Source organism: Elephantulus edwardii, unplaced genomic scaffold (genome assembly GCF_000299155.1).
Source record: "Elephantulus edwardii isolate Elephantulus edwardi_28Jun2011 unplaced genomic scaffold, EleEdw1.0 scaffold00001, whole genome shotgun sequence".
Classification (NCBI taxonomy): Eukaryota; Metazoa; Chordata; class Mammalia; order Macroscelidea; family Macroscelididae; genus Elephantulus; species Elephantulus edwardii.
Window position 1 is genome coordinate 49239127 of NW_006399751.1, and position 5424 is coordinate 49244550.

Sequence of the window (5424 nt, forward strand, 5' to 3'; positions counted from 1 at the left end):
GTATGTCTTTATTTTATACAAATAAAGACATTTTCTTTAAACTTTTAAAATTAACTTCCTCAAAGTACAATGGATTGGGTTTTTTTCCTTCAAGCTTTTGTTTGTTTAATTTAAAGAATTCCCTGTTCTCCCCTTTGTTGTGTACCCTCGACTAGTACACAGGAGGTGATTGCCAAGAATTTTCTTTCTGAAGTCACATAATTAGTCAAAGGGGTACATAAATCCTACTTAAAAGAGTTTATTGAAAGTTATTCCTGCATCAACTTATCAAAAGAAAACATAAGTTTTCTCTGGAATCACCACAGGATCCATATCTTCATGTTTTTTTTAAATTGTATTTTAAAAGACAAGTTAAATATGAAATTGGAAAATGCAGCATAAAAAATTTCAAGCAAAAATAAGTTTAAAGATGTAACTAACTATATATTCATAGACAAGTTCCTACATAATTAAGACATTTCCTCTAAAATTCATATTTGAATGTAAGCCTTAATCCCATTTTTAAACGTACTTTGCTGTTTATTAACTGTATGACTCCATATTTTTCTCAGTATTTCTTTGATTAGATTGGCAACATCTGCAAGGATGCATTAAATAAGAGCAGTCATTTCTCAAGATTTGAGAAATCTAGGCCACGAGCCGCTGTGCAGGAGAAGGATGGAAATCTCCTTTTTTGAGATTAACTACCTCTGAAAGCCTGCTGGAGGGTCAGCTCTAGGTCGGTTCTGACTCTTTGGTGCACAAAATAATAAGAAGTCAATCTTTAGAGTAGTTGCCTGAGATTTTTGCTCCATTAAAGTCAAAACCAGGATTTATTTTCTGGAATCTTTTCAGTACAAGTTTTTTCTGCCTTTGGTCTTGCACCAAAGGACCAGCGGCATATTCAGAATCTAGAAGTACAGCATTTTCCTGCATCTCTTTTTGTCTTTGTGAAAACAATACGGACGATTTGCCCGTCCTCCAATGTCCAGGTTCCCTCATACGATAGCTATTGTAGAATTAAAAAGTTTGCCCTTCAGGATTTCGGGCCACTCACAGTCACCACACACTGCAGCTCTGCAAACCACACTGGATATCCTGGGCGCCAGTGCCTGGTGGCACTTGAACTTCAATGCGCACTTCCTCTAGGGTCTGGTACCACTGCCCCACGGCGTTCAAAAACCACTCCAGAATAGTATGTTCCTCCTAACCAGCCAACATCCTCATGTCATCTCCCGACCACTATCCTGCTGAATCCTAACACCCTTTCTTGATGAAAATCCTAAATAGATTGGAATTGAAGGAAAATTCCTCAACATGATTCAGGACATAAGTGAAAAGAGCAAACATTATACTCAGTAGAGGAAGGCGGAGAGCTTTCCTCTTGAAACTAGGAACAAGTTAAAGGGGCCTGCTCTCACAACTTTTCATTCAATGTTTTATTAACATTGTAGTCAGAGTAATAAAAAAAAGGAAAAAGAAAAGGTATCCAGATTGGAAAGAAGAAGTCATATTGATGGAAGATCTATTAGATTAAAAAAATCTCAAAGTTCTGACATCAAGTTCTTCCCAAACATTTATGCATTGCTGAAGGTCCTGTGTATTCTTCCAGTGATGAAGGTTGTAAATGAGCGCTATGAAGTAAAGGGTCTCATAGCATACTTAAGAAATACTTTGACAGATCAAAGGCCAAGTAACTTGGCTTTGCTTGACATTAATTCTGATATAAAACATGATCTAGATTTAATGGTGTACACATATATTAAATCTCATACAACTAAGTCAGAGCTTTCTGTAGGTAACTCAGAAACTGCTGAAAATACCTAAGAGACTGTTTTAAAATGTTTTTTTTTTCTTATATTTGATATTTGGTACAAAATCTGGAAGGTTAAAAAAAAAATCTGGAAGGTTTATGTTGGCCACTTAATCACAGAATAACTTTCCCTGTATACCTACCTAATGCATAGACCGGATATTATTAGCCATTGATAATCTACCTATTTAAATGGCTTCACTTTGAATTCTCATGCTTTGAAAAATATTTGTTCTTTCAGAAGATAGCAGTGAAAGTGCCCCACTTTGTTTCTTTGTTATATCTTTGGTGGTATGGTACTCTGGAATTTTTTAAGTCATTTTAGACATATATTTATTATCACTGTGGATCCAGTTATCATCAGGTATTGAGCTACAGTTCTCTTAAGAAATACATTTTGTGGAAACAACTATGAGATATCATCTCACCCCAGTAAGAAGAGCAAAATTTAACAGAACAACAAGTAACAAATGTTGGTGAAGCTGTGGGAAAACTATCACCCTTATTCACTGTTGGTGGAAGTGTAAAATGGTGCAACCACTGTGGAAGGCAGTATGGCGCTTTCTCAAAAAGTTGCAAATAGAGATACCATTTGACCCAGCAATTCCACTACTGGGAATATACCCCCCAAAAGACCATAACTGCCACCCAAGCAGATATATGCACACCCATGTTTATCATGGCTTTGTTCACAATAGCAAGGAGTTGGAAACAACTTAAGTGCCCATCAACAAATGAATGGATAGAGAAGCTGTGGTATATTCACACAATGGAATACTACGCTGCATGGGTGACTCTGGAGGACATTATGCTGAATGAAATAACTCAGTCACAAAAGGACAAATACTGCATAGTGCCATTGTTGTAAAACAGGACTGACATCGGGAGTTTGGGGGAGACGGAGAAAGATGGGATAAATAATGTATACTGCATTGAAACATTTCAAATATAGATAGATCAACTATTTAAAAAGGATATGTGATTAGGTATTATTGTCATGACAGGAGTCCAGAATGAAGGCTGCCTAGGGGAGTGGACCTGGGGGGAGGGATGGTAAAACAATGAAAGATTTTTTTTCTTTTACTTTTCAAAGAGAAGAGTGTACTGGGAGTGGGGTGGGCAGGGAGAAAAGTGCAACAATGAATGAATGGAAGTCCAAAGTCTCTCTAAATTTTCATTAAAATTAAAAATAATAAAAAGGAAAAAATACATTTTGTGGAGGTGTGTGAGTAAGGAATGTATTTTATAAAGTGTTACAATGAATTTCATGACTGATCATTGATTAGTAGGAGTTTTTAAAAAGCTGTTATGGACAGTGAAGAAAATTACCAGGGTGATGCAAACTATGAGCTTACCAAATATGGATTTCAATGTAGATTGTCTTTATCATATGAACCTAAAGGAACAAACTACAGTTAAAGTGTGAATGGAAGAACTTACTATAGTTGTTGTAGGCTGGGTAGCAGATATATGGTGAAAATTTCTGTTTCATGGTCTAAATAGACTGTAAGGCCATGGACACTAACAGCTGATAACATTGGTCTTTTTTCATGATTGTATCTAATGCCTCATCTTGATTTATAAGCAAAACCTGGGAAATCTACAAAAATAAGTGTTCTGTGGTTTATCTAGAAAGAATACAGAAATTATTACTGTTGTTTTCAGTGAAGAAAATAAATTTTGTACAGTTTATTTCAATCAGAATAAAATGTGCATTTTATTTTAAAAAAATCTCAAAGTTCATGAAAAAAAAAATTTAGAGCTAATAGCAAATTTAAAGGCATCTTCAGTTCTAGAAATAAAAATCAGCTGGGTTTCTGTACACCAGCAATGAAAGTCTGAAAAGGAAATTAGATAAATAATTGCAGGAGTGGATTCCACTTCCTAAACAACACGCCTCTGGAAACTCTATTGACTGTGAGAAATGACAATAGTTATAGAAAGGCTTCAGGTCTTTTGTTCATAGGGTCGCTATGAATTATGCGTGACTTGATGGCAATCAACAACAACAACAACATCATATAATATACTACACCAGAGATGAAAAGGTGAGGAAAAATGGAGTCGCTTTCATAGTTTAAAAGGTCATTTGTAGATCCACCTTGAAATGCAGTGTTGTGAGTGACAGGATAATATCCATTTGTGTAAAAGGAAGACCTGTTAATACCACTATAATTCAAACATGCACCAACAGCCAGAGCCAAAGAGAAGGAAACAAATGATTTCTATATGAACTTTGATAAATGTCGGTAGTTATAGAAGGTTTCAGACCTTTTTTGTTCATAGGGTCGCTATGAGTTGTGCTCGACTTGAAGGCAATCAACAACAACAAGATACTTTTGCAGTAAGAAATCGATTGAACATGCAACCAAGGTGCATTAATAATAATGGGTGACTGGGATGCAAAAGTTGAGAACTGAGAAGAAAGATCAGTAGTTGGAAAACATGGACTGGGTGATACATATGAGGCTGGAGATGAAATGGTACAGATGAAGTTTGTATAGTCAATGATTTATCACAAATACCTTTTATAAGAAACATATACAGCTACTATACACATGAATTTCACTTAATAGTATGAACAGGAATCAGATTGATTACATCTGTGGAAAGACTTGTTGGGGAAGTTCACTATCAGTTGTGAAAGCTAGGCCAGGTGCTGCTTGTGGAACAGACCATCAACTACGAATATGCAAGTTCAAACTAAACCTAAAAAAGGCTAAATCAAATCCACAACAACCAAATTTTTACTTTGAATCAATCCCACCTGCGTTTTGTTTTTTGTTGGTTTTTTTTTTTTTGGGGGGGGTCAACTCTTGTTTTATAATATAAGGAGATAAACAAACAACAAGACACACTACTGGATCCTGTACCAATCTCACAATCTCTCCTGTTCCTAAGCCCATTTTTGTAGCCACTGTGTTAGTCCAGTCTCATTGAGAGTCTTTCTCTTTTCCTCCATCCTCTCCTTTACCATTTCCTTCTCCTCTATCTAAGCATGATGTCTTTTTCCAGGGATTGACCTCTTCTGATAAGATGTCCAAATGACATGAGATTAAGGATCACCATCATGACATCAAAGGATCATTCTGACTGTGCTTCTTCCAAGCAGATTTGTTTGTTCTTTTGGCAGTCCATGGTTTATAACTTGCGTTTAAGAACCATCCCAGGAACAGGTTTGTGGTGCTGAACTACAATAAAGACCAAATGAGCTGTAAGAGGCTATCAAGAATATTATCTAGAAAGAATTCAAAAAGTCATTACAAAGAAAGAGGAAGAAGATCAAGATGGATGTCAGAAGAGACTCTGAATATTGCACTAGTGTGCTGAGAAGCCAAAGCAAAGGGAAGAAACCAAGAAGTTAAGAAGCTGAAGAGCAGTTCAGGAAGACAAAGTATTATAACGAAAAGTGCGAAGAGCTGCAGTTGGAAAATCAAAGGGATGAGCTCACTTGGCATTTCTTAAGCTGAAGGAACTGAAGAACAAATTCAAACCTTGAGTGAGCTACCATACTTAAGGATGCTATGGGCAGAATACTGAATTATTCAGGAAGTTTTAAAAGAAGATTGAGGGAAGCCACCGACTGGGAAAAAGTATTGGTAATAACATATCAGATAAGGGACTTATATCCA

The 5424-nt window shown here is 36.2% G+C and overlaps 1 pseudogene; it reads right to left on the reverse strand.

Annotated features, from left to right (window-relative positions):
• Positions 1–604: 604 nt before the first annotated feature.
• The window catches only part of LOC102866775, a 14073-nt pseudogene continuing 9253 nt past the window's right edge, over positions 605–5424 (reverse strand).